The sequence below is a fragment of the Arachis ipaensis genome, chromosome B6, assembly GCF_059453495.1.
Source record: "Arachis ipaensis isolate K30076 ecotype BB chromosome B6, ASM5945349v1, whole genome shotgun sequence".
NCBI classification, from domain to species: domain Eukaryota; kingdom Viridiplantae; phylum Streptophyta; class Magnoliopsida; order Fabales; family Fabaceae; genus Arachis; species Arachis ipaensis.
The window spans coordinates 30835021-30846548 of record NC_142441.1 but is presented as its reverse complement, the minus strand read 5'-3'; the positions used below and the strand labels follow the sequence as shown (position 1 = coordinate 30846548).

Here is an 11528-nt window from a genome sequence, read left to right as displayed (position 1 = left end):
GCTTCCTCTCCATGGTTACAGAGGGATATCCTTGAGCTTTAAACACAAGGGAGTCTTCATTCACTTGAATGATCAATTCTTCTCTGTCAACATCAATCACAGCTTTTGCTGTGGCTAGGAAGGGTCTGCCAAGGATGATGGATTCATCCACACACTTCCCAGTCTCTAGGATTATGAAATCAGCAGGGATGTAGTGGTCTTCAACCTTTACCAAGACATCTTCTACAAGTCCATAAGCTTGTTTCTTTGAATTGTCTGCCATCTCCAGTGAGATTCTTGTAGCTTGTACCTCAATGATCCATAGCTTCTCCATTACAGAGAGAGGCATGAGGTTTATGCTTGACCCTAGGTCACACAGAGCCTTCTCAAAGGTCATGGTGCCTATGGTACAAGGTATTGAGAATTTTCCAGGATCTTGTCTCTTTTGAGGTAATATCTACCTAGTCAAGTCATCCAGTTCTTTGATGAGCAATGGGGGTTCATCCTCCCAAGTCTCATTACCAAATAACTTGGCATTTAGCCTCATGATTGCTCCAAGATACTTAGCGACTTGCTCTTCAGTAACATCTTCATCCTCCTCAGAGAAAGAATACTCATCAGAGCTCATGAATGGCAGGAGGAAATTCAATGGAATCTCTATGGTCTCTGTGTGAGCCTCAGATTCCCATGGTTCCTCATCAGGGAACTCCATGGAGGCCAATGGACGTCCATTGAGGTCTTCCTCAGTGGAGATCACTGCCTCTTCCTCCTCTCCAGGTTTGGCCATGTGAGACGTGTTTATGGCCTTGCACTCTCTCTTTGGATTCTCTTCTATATTGCTTGGGAGAGTACTAGGAGGGAGTTCAGTAATTTTCTTAGTCAGCTGACCCACTTGTGCCTCCAAATTTCTAATGGAGGACCTTGTTTCAGTCATGAAACTTTGAGTGGTTTTAGTTAGATCAGAGACTATAGTTGCTAAGTCAGAGTGGCTCTGCTTAGAATTCTCTCTCTATTGCTGAGAAGATGATGGAAAAGGTTTGCTATTGCTAAACCTGTTTCTTCCACCATCATTTTTGTTGAAACCTTGTTGAGGACTCTGTTGATCCTTTCATGAGAGGTTTGGATGATTTCTCCATGAAGGGTTATAGGTGTTTCTATAGGGTTCTCCCATGTAATTCACCTCTTCCATTGCAGGGTTCTCAGGATCATAAGCTTCTTCTTCAGGAGAAGCTTCCTTAGTACTGCCTGGTGCAGCTTGCATTCCAGACAGGCTTTGAGAAATCATATTGACTTGCTGAGTCAATATTTTATTCTGAGCTAATATGGCATTCAGAGTATCAATTTCAAGAACTCCTTTCTTCTGATTTGTCCCATTATTCACAGGATTCCTTTCAGAAGTGTACATGAATTGGTTATTTGCAACCATTTCAATGAGTTCCTGAGCTTCTGCAGGCGTCTTCTTCAGATGAAGAGATCCTCCAGCAGAGTTCTCCAATGACATCTTGGACAGTTCAGACAGACCATCATAGAAGATACCTATGATGCTCCATTCTGAAAGCATGTCAGAAGGGCACCTTCTGATTAATTGCTTGTATCTTTCCCAAGCTTCATAGAGGGATTCACCTTCCTTCTATCTGAAGGTTTGGACTTCCACTCTAAGCTTGCTCAATTTTTGAGGTGGAAAGAACTTTGCCAAGAAGGCATTAACTAGCTTTTCCCAAGAGTTCAGGCTTTCTTTCGGTTGTGAGTCCAACAATGTTCTAGCTCTGTCTCTTACAACAAAGGGAAAAAGCATAAGTCTGTAGACCTCAGGATCAACCCCATTGGTCTTGACAGTGTCACAGATTTGCAAGAATTCAGCTAAGAATTGATGAGGATCTTCCAATGGAAGTCCATGAAACTTGCAATTCTGTTGCATTAGAGAAACTAATTGAGGCTTAAGCTCAAAGTTGTTTGCTCCAATGGCAGAGATTGAGATGCTTCTCCCATAGAAGTCGGGAGTAGGTGCAGTAAAGTCACCAAGCACCTTCCTTACATTGTTGGCATTGTTGTTTTCGGCTGCCATGACTTCTTCTTGTTTGAAAAGTTCTGTTAGGTCCTCTTGAGAGAGTTATTCCTTAGCTTCTCTTAGCTTTCTCTTCAAGGTCCTTTCAGGTTCAGGATCAGCTTTAACAAGGATGCCTTTGTCTTTGCTCCTACTCATATGAAAGAGAAGAGAACAAGAAAGTATGGAATCCTCTATGTCACAGTATAGAGATTCCTTGAGGTGTCAGAGGAAAAGAAGAATAGAAGGAGGAGGTAGAGAGAGGAGAATTCAAACTTATCAAGAGGGATGGAGTTCGAATTGCACCTTGAGGAGGAGTGTTAGTCCCTTAAATAGAAGGATGTGAGAAGAGGGGAAGAATTTTCGAAAATTAAATTAAAAATTTTTGAGATAATAAAAAGAAATTTGAAAATTTGATTGAGATTTTCGAAAATTAAGATTGGGAAAGAAATTAAGTGATTTTGAAAAAGATTTTAAAATTAGAAATTAAAAGGATATGATTGAAAATTAATTTTGAAAGATATGTGATTGAAAAGATATGATTGAGAAGATATGATTGAAGATCAAGTTGATTACTTGACTAACAAGAAATTAGAAGATATGATTCTAGAATTAAAACTTTTGATCCTTTCTTAATAGGCAAGTAACAATTAGAAAATTTTGAATTAAATTATTAATTGTAGCAAGGATTTTCGAAAATAGTAATAAATAAAAAAATAAAAAAGAAATTGATTTTGAAAAGATATGATTGAAAAGATATGATTTGAAAAAGATTTTATTTTGAAAAATTATGAAAATTTGAAAAAGATTTGAATTAAAAACAAAATCTTCCCTCTAGTGTCATCCTGGCGTTAAATACCCAGAATGGCATCCATTCTGGCGTTTAACACCCAAAATCCTACCTTTTTAGGCGTTAAACGCCCAGCCAGGTACCCTGGCTGGCGTTTAAATGCCAGTTTTCCTTCTACACTGGGCGTTTTGAATGCCCAGCTTTTTCTGTTTAATTCCTCTGCTGAATGTTCTGAATCTTTACTTCTCTGTGTTATTGACTTGAAAAGACACAATTTAAAAATTTTTTTTAATTTTTAAATGATGAGAAACAATAATAAAAAGAATGCAACTAAGATCAAATAAACAATGCATGCAAGACACCAAACTTAGAAGTTTGTATACTAAGGACTATAGCAATTTGAAAATGCATATATTAAACAACAAAAGACACAAAATAAGAGAAATTAAAGATCAGAGCACTGAAATCATCAAGAACAACTTGAAGATCAATGAAGAACATAATGCATGAAATTTTCGAAAATTAGAAGAATAAAGACATGCGATTGACACCAAACTTAAAATTAGACACTAGTCTCAAACAAGAAACATAAAATATTTTTGATTTTTATGATTTTATAAACTTTTTTGTGATTTTTGAAACTTATATAGAAAAGAATATAAAGAGAATCAAAACTTTTAATAAGAATTCCAGGAATCATGCAATGTTAGTCTAAAGCTTCAGTCCAAAAAGGATTAGACATGGCTAGTCAAGCTTCAGCAGGACATTACATTCAACAGCTAAATTGATGAGAATCAATCAGCTTTTGTGATGATAAGAACATCACCTTGAAACTCTAGAATTCATTCTTAAAAATTCTGAAAAATAAAAAGAAAAGTACCTAATCTAAGCAACAAGATGAACCGTCAGTTGTCCAAACTCGAACAATCCCCGGCAACGGCGCCAAAAACTTGGTGCACGAAACTGTGATCATCAACAATGGTGCCAAAGGACTTGGAGCTCTCAAATGTGAATCACACTTTGTCACAATTCCGCACAACTAACCAACAAGTGCACTGGGTCGTCCAAGTAATACATTATGTGAGTAAGGGTCGATCCCACGGAGATTGTCGGCTTGAAGCAAGCTATGGTCATCTTGTAAATCTCAGTCAGGCGGAATCAAATGGTTATGGAGGATTGATAATTAAAAGATGAATAAAACAGAAAATAAGATAAAGATAGAGATACTTAAGTAATTCATTGGTAGGAATTTCAGATAAGCGTATGAAGATGCTTTGTTCCTCCTGAACCTCTGCTTTCCTATTGCCTTTTTCCAATCATTCATGCTCCTTTCCATGGCATGCTTTATGTTGGGTATCACCGTTGTCAATGGCTACTTCTCATCCTCTCATTGAAAATGTTCTACGCACGCTGTCACCACACGGCTAATCATCTGTCGGTTCTCGATCATGTTGGAATAGGATCCATTGATCCTTTTGCGTCTGTCACACGCCCAACACTCGCGAGTTTGAAGCTCGTCACAGTCATCCCTTCCCAGATCCTACTCAGAATACCACAGACAAGGTTTAGACGTTCCGGATCTCAGGAATGGCCGTCGATAATTCTAGCCTATACCACGAAGGTTCCAATCTTAGATTAGAAACCCAAGAGATACACATTCAAGCTTGTTTGCATGTAGAACGGAAGTGGTTGTCAGTCACGCGTTCATAGGTGAGAATGGTGATGAGTGTCACATAATCATCACATTTATCATGTTCTTGGGTGCGAATGAATATCTTGGAGAAGAAATAGACTTGAATTGAATAGAAGAACAATAGTAATTGTATTATTTCATGAAGAACAGCAGAGCTCCACACCTTAATCTATGGTGTGTAGAAACTCCACCGTTGAAAATACATAAGAACAAAAGGTCTAGGCATGGCCGAATGGCCAGCCTCCCAAAGAGGGTTCAATCATCAAAACATGATTCCAAGATGATCAAAAGATTAAAAATACAATAGCAAAAGGTCCTATTTATAGAAAACTAGTAGCCTAAGGTTACAGAAATAGGTAATTAATGCAGAAATCTTCTTCCGGGCCCACTTGGTGTGTGCTTGGGCTGAGTATTGAAGCTTCCATGTGTAGAGACTTTTCTTGGAGTTAAATGCCAGCTTTTGTGCCAGTTTGGGCGTTTAACTCCAGCTTTTGTGCCAGTTCTGGCGTTAAACGCTAGAATTCTTGAGCTGACTTAGAACGCCGATTTGGGCCATCAAATATTGGGAAAAGTATGGACTATTATATATTTCTGGAAAGCCCAGGATGTCTACTTTCCAACGCAATTGAGAACGCACCAATTGGGCTTTTGTAGCTCCAAAAAATCCACTTCGAGTGCAGGGAGGTCAGAATCCAACAACATCTGCAGTCCTTTTTCAACCTCTGAATCAGATATTTGCTCAGGTGCCTCAATTTCAGCCAGAAAATACCTGAAATCACAGAAAAGCACACAAACTCATAGTAAAGTCCAAAATGTGATTTTTATTTAAAAACTAATAAAAACATAATAAAAACTAACTTAAATATACTAAAAACATACTAAAAACAATGCCAAAAAGCGTATAAATTATCCGCTCATCACAACACCAAACTTAAATTGTTGCTTGTCCCCAAGCAACTGAAAATCAAATAGGATAAAAAGAAGAGAATATACAATGAATTCCAAAAACATCTATGAAGATCAGTATTAATTAGATGAGCGGGGCTTTTAGCTTTTTGCTTCTGAACAGTTTTGGCATCTCACTTTATCCTTTGAAGTTCAGAATGATTGGCTTCTATAGGAACTCAGAATCCAGATAGTGTTATTGATTCTCCTAGTTAAGTATGTTGATTCTTGAACACAGCTACTTTATTAGTCTTGGCCGTGACCCAAAGCATTTTGTTTTCCAGTATTACCACCGGATACATAAATGCCATAGACACATAACTGGGTGAACCTTTTCAGATTGTGACTCAGCTTTGCTAGAGTCCCCAATTAGAGGTATCCAGAGCTCTTAAGCACACTCTTTTTTTGCTTTGCACCACGACTTTAACCGCTCAGTCTCAAGTTTTCACTTGACATCTTCACGCCACAAGCACATGGTTAGGGACAGCTTGGTTTAGCCGCTTAGGCCAGGATTTTATTCCTGTGGGACCTCCTATCGACTGATGCTCAAAGCCTTGGATCCTTTTTATTTTACCCTTGCCTTTTGGTTTAAAGGGCTATTGGCTTTTTCTGCTTGCTTTTTCTTTTTCTTTCTTTCTCTTTTTTTTCGCATATATATATATTTTTCTGCAAGCTTTTCACTGCTTTTTCTTTCTTCAAGAATCAATTTTATGATTTTTCAGATTATCAAATAACATTTCTCCTTTTCCATCATTCTTTCAAGAGCCAACAATTTTAACATTCATGAATCAACAAATTCAAAAAATATGCACTGTTCAAGCATTCATTCAGAAAAACAATAGTATTGCCAACACATCAAAATAACTAAACTGTTTTAAAATTTGAAATTCATGCACTTCTTTTTCTCTTTCAATTTAAAACATTTTTCATTTAAGAAAGGTGATGGATTCATTTTCATTGCTTTAAGGCATAGACACTTAAACACTAGTGATCATGTAATAAAGACACAAACATAAATAAACATAAAGCATAAAAATTCGAAAAACAGGAAAATAAAGAACAAGGAAATTAAAGAACGGGTCCACCTTAGTGATGGCGGCTTGTTCTTCCTCTTGAAGATCTTATGGAGTGCTTGAGCTCCTCAATGTCTCTTCCTTTCCTTTGATGCTCTTCTCTCATGACTCTTTGGTCTTCCTAATTTCATGGAGGAAGATGGAATGCTCTTGGTGCTCCACCCTTAGTTATCCCATGTTGGAACTTAATTCTCCTAGGGAGGTGTTGATTTGCTCCCAATAGTTTTGTGGAGGAAAATGTATCCTTTGAGACATCTCAGGGATTTCATGATGAGGAATTTCCTCATGCTCTTGTCCATGAGTGGAATCTCTTGTTTGCTCTATCCTTTTCTTAGTGATGGGCTTGTCCTCATCCATGAGGATGTCTCCCTCTATGTCAATTCCAACTGAATTGCAGAGGTGACAAATGAGGCGAGGGAAGGCTAACCTTGCCAAAGTAGAAGACTTATCCGCCACCTTGTAGAGTTCTTGGGATATAACCTCATGAACTTCTACTTCCTCTCCAATCATGATGCTATGGATCATGATGGCTCGGTCTATAGTAACTTCAGACCGGATGCTAGTGGGAATGATTGAGCGTTGGATGAACTCCAACCATCCCCTAGCCACGGGCTTGAGGTCATGCCTTCTTAGTTGAACCGGCTTCCCTCTTGCATCTCTTTTCCATTGGGCGCTCTCTTCACAGATGTCTATAAGGACTTGGTCCAACCTTTGATCAAAGTTGACCCTTCTAGTGTAGGGGTGTGCATCTCCTTGCATCATGACAAGTTGAATGCCAACCTTACATTCTCCGGACTAAAATCTAAGCATTTCCCCCGAACCATTGTAAGCCAATTCTTTGGGTCCGGGTTCACACTTTGATCATGGTTCTTGGTGATCGATGCATTGGCATAGAACTCTTGAACCATTAAGATTCCGACTTGTTGAATGGGGTTGGTGAGAACTTCCCAACCTCTTCTTCGAATCTCATGTCGGATCTCTGGATATTCACCCTTTTTTAGTTTAAAAGGGACCTCGGGGATCACCTTCTTCTTGGCCACAACTTCATAGAAGTGGTCTTGATGCACCCTTGAGAGGAATCTCTCCATCTTCCATTACTCGGAGGTGGAAGCTTTTGCCTTCCCTTTCCTCTTTCTAGAGGTTTCTCCGGCCTTTGGTGCCATTAATGGTTATGGAAAAACAAAAAAGCTTTAGCTTTTACCACACCAAACTTAGAAGGGTTGCTCGTCCTCGAGCAAAAGAAGAAAGAAGAGAGTAGAAGAAGAATAAATAGAGGAGATGGAGGGGGCTTAGTGTTTCGACTAAGGGGGAGAAGTAGTGTGTATGTTGTGTGAAAATGAAGGAGTGAAGATGGGCTTATATAGGAGTGGAGAGGGGGGGTATGGTTTGAATTTGAATGGTGAGGTAGGTGGGGTTTTATGAAGGATGGATGTGAGTGGTGAAGAGAATGGTGGGATTTGATAGGTGAGGGGTTTTTGGGGAAGAGGTATTGAGGTGATTAGTGAATGGGTGAAGAAGAGAGAGAGAGGTGGGGTGGGTGGGGATCCTGTGGGGTCCACAGATCCTGAGGTGTAAAAGATATCTCATCCCTGCACCAAGTGGCGTGCAAAAATGCCCCTTGCTGCCAATCCTGGCATTAAACGCCAGGCTGCTGCCCATTTCTGGCGTTTAACACCAGCTTCTTGCCCATTCCTGGCGTTAAACGCCAGTCTGGTGCCCATTTCTGGCGTTAAACGCCCAGAATGGTGCCAGACTGGGCGTTTAACGCCCATTCTGCTACCCATACTGGGGTTTAAACGCCAGTAAGTTTCTCCTCCAAAGTGTTCTAATTTTAATTCTGTTTTTCATTCTGTTTTTTACTTTTTCAATTGTTTTTGTGACTTCACATGATCATCAACCTACAGAAAATATAAATTAACAAAAGAAAATAAAAATTTAATATAGATAAGTAAAAATTGGGTTGCCTCCCAACAAGCGCTTCTTTAATGTCAATAGCTTGACAGTGGGCTCTCATGGAGCCTCACAGATGTTCAGAGCAATATGGGAACCTCCCAATACCAAACTTTAGAGTTTGAATGTGAGGGTTCAACACCAAACTTAAAGTTTGGTTATGGCCTCCCAACACCAAACTTAGAGTTTGACTGTGGGGGCTCTGTCTGACTCTATGTTGAGAGAAGCTCTTCATGCTTCCTCTCCATGATTACAGAGGGATATCCTTGAGCTTTAAACACAAGGGAGTCTTCATTCACTTGAATGATCAATTCTCCTCTATCAACATCAATCACAGCTTTTGCTGTGGCTAGGAAGGGTCTGCCAAGGATGATGGATTCATCCACACACTTCCCAGTCTCTATGATTATGAAATCAGCAGGGATGTAGTGGTCTTCAACCTTTACCAAGACATCTTCTACAAGTCCATAAGCTTGTTTCTTTGAATTATCTGCCATCTCCAGTGAGATTCTTGTAGCTTATACCTCAATGATCCCTAGCTTCTCCATTACAGAGAGAGGCATGAGGTTTATGCTTGACCTTAGGTCACACAGAGCCTTCTCAAAGGTCATGGTGCCTATGGTACAAGGTATTGAGAATTTTCCAGGATCTTATCTCTTTTGAGGTAATATCTGCCTAGTCAAGTCATCCAGTTCTTTGATGAGCAATGGGGGTTCATCCTCCCAAGTCTCATTACTAAATAACTTGGCATTTAGCCTCATGATTGCTCCAAGATACTTAGCAACTTGCTCTTCAGTAACATCTTCATCCTCCTCAGAGAAAGAATATTCATCAGAGCTCATGAATGGCAGGAGGAAATTCAATGGAATCTCTATGGTCTCTGTGTGAGCCTCAGATTCCCATGGTTCCTCATCAGGGAACTCCATGGAGGCCAATAGACGTCCATTGAGGTCTTCCTCAGTGGAGATCACTGCCTCTTCCTCCTTTCCAGGTTCGGCCATGTGAGACGTGTTTATGGCCTTGCACTCTCTCTTTGGATTCTCTTCTATATTGCTTGGGAGAGTACTAGGAGGGAGTTCAGTAATTTTCTTACTCAGCTGACCCACTTGTGCCTCCAAATTTCAAATGGAGGACCTTGTTTCAGTCATGAAACTTTGAGTGGTTTTAGTTAGATCAGAGACTATAGTTGCTAAGTCAGAGTGGCACTGCTTAGGATTCTCTGTCTATTGCTGAGAAGATGATGGAAAAGGCTTGCTATTGCTAAACCTGTTTCTTCCACCATCATTTTTGTTGAAACCTTGTTGAGGACTCTGTTGATCCTTCCATGAGAGGTTTGGATGATTTCTCCATGAAGGGTTATAGGTGTTTCCATAGGGTTCTCCCATGTAATTCACCTCTTCCATTGCAGGGTTCTCAGGATCATAAGCTTCTTCTTCAGGAGAAGCTTCCTTAGTACTGCCTGGTGCAGCTTGCATTCCAGATAGGCTTTGAGAAATCATATTGACTTGCTGAGTCAATATTTTATTCTGAGCTAATATGGCATTCAGAGTATCAATTTCAAGAACTCCTTTCTTCTGATTTGTCCCATTATTCACAGGATTCCTTTCAGAAGTGTACATGAATTGGTTATTTGCAACCATTTCAATGAGTTCCTGAGCTTCTGCAGGCGTCTTCTTCGGATGAAGAGATCCTCCAGCAGAGTTGTCCAATGACATCTTGGACAGTTCAGACAGACCATCATAGAAGATACCTATGATGCTCCATTCTGAAAGCATGTCAGAAGGGCACCTTTTGATTAATTGCTTGTATCTTTCCCAAGCTTCATAGAGGGATTCACCTTCCTTCTATCTGAAGGTTTGGACTTCCACTCTAAGCTTGCTCAATTTTTGAGGTGGAAAGAACTTTGCCAAGAAGGCATTAACTAGCTTTTTCCAAGAGTTCAGGCTTTCTTTCGGTTGTGAGTCCAACCATGTTCTAGCTCTGTCTCTTACAACAAAAGGAAAAAGTATAAGTCTGTAGACCTCAGGATCAACCCCATTGGTCTTGACAGTGTCACAGATTTGCAAGAATTCAGCTAAGAATTGATGAGGATCTTCCAATGGAAGTCCATGAAACTTGCAATTCTGTTGCATTAGAGAAACTAATTGAGGCTTAAGCTCAAAGTTGTTTGCTCCAATGGCAGAGATTGAGATGCTTCTCCCATAGAAGTCGGGAGTAGGTGCAGTAAAGTCACCAAGCACCTTCCTTGCATTGTTGGCATTGTTGTTTTCGGCTGCCATGACTTCTTCTTGTTTGAAAAGTTCTGTTAGGTCCTCTTGAGAGAGTTATTCCTTAGCTTCTCTTAGCTTTCTCTTCAAGGTCCTTTCAGGTTCAGGATCAGCTTTAACAAGGATGCCTTTGTCTTTGCTCCTGCTCATATGAAAGAGAAGAGAACAAGAAAGTATGGAATCCTCTATGTCACAGTATAGAGATTCCTTGAGGTGTCAGAGGAAAAGAAGAATAGAAGGAGGAGGTAGAGAGAGGAGAATTCAAACTTATCAAGAGGGATAGAGTTCGAATTGCACCTTGAGGAGGTGTGTTAGTCCCTTAAATAGAAGGATGTGAGAAGAGGGGAAGAATTTTCGAAAATTAAATTAAAAATTTTTGAGATAATAAAAATAAATTTGAAAATTTGATTGAGATTTTCGAAAATTAAGATTGGGAAAGAAATTAAGTGATTTTGAAAAAGATTTTGAAATTAGAAATTAAAAGGATATGATTGAAAATTAATTTTGAAAGATATGTAATTGAAAAGATATGATTGAGAAGATATCATTGAAGATCAAGTTGATTACTTGACTAACAAGAAATTAGAAGATATGATTCTAGAATTAAAACTTTTGATCCTTTCTTAATAGGCAAGTAACAACTAGAAAATTTTGAATTAAATTATTAATTGTAGCAAGGATTTTCGAAAATAGTAATAAATAAAAAAATTAAAAAGAAATTGATTTTGAAAAGATATGATTGAAAAGATATGATTTGAAAAAGATTTGATTTTGAAAAATTATGAAA

General features: G+C 39.1%; 2 non-coding genes across 2 annotated transcripts; both read left to right on the top strand.

The window, feature by feature from the left end:
- Nucleotides 1-1534: 1534 nt before the first annotated feature.
- LOC148555037 (small nucleolar RNA R71) lies at nucleotides 1535-1642 on the top strand. Its single transcript, XR_015888161.1, has one exon. It is a non-coding gene; the product is annotated as a small nucleolar RNA R71 (small nucleolar RNA).
- Nucleotides 1643-10243: 8601 nt separating this feature from the next.
- On the top strand, nucleotides 10244-10351 carry LOC148555036 (small nucleolar RNA R71). The gene has a single exon (XR_015887692.1). It is a non-coding gene; the product is annotated as a small nucleolar RNA R71 (small nucleolar RNA).
- Nucleotides 10352-11528: the final 1177 nt, after the last annotated feature.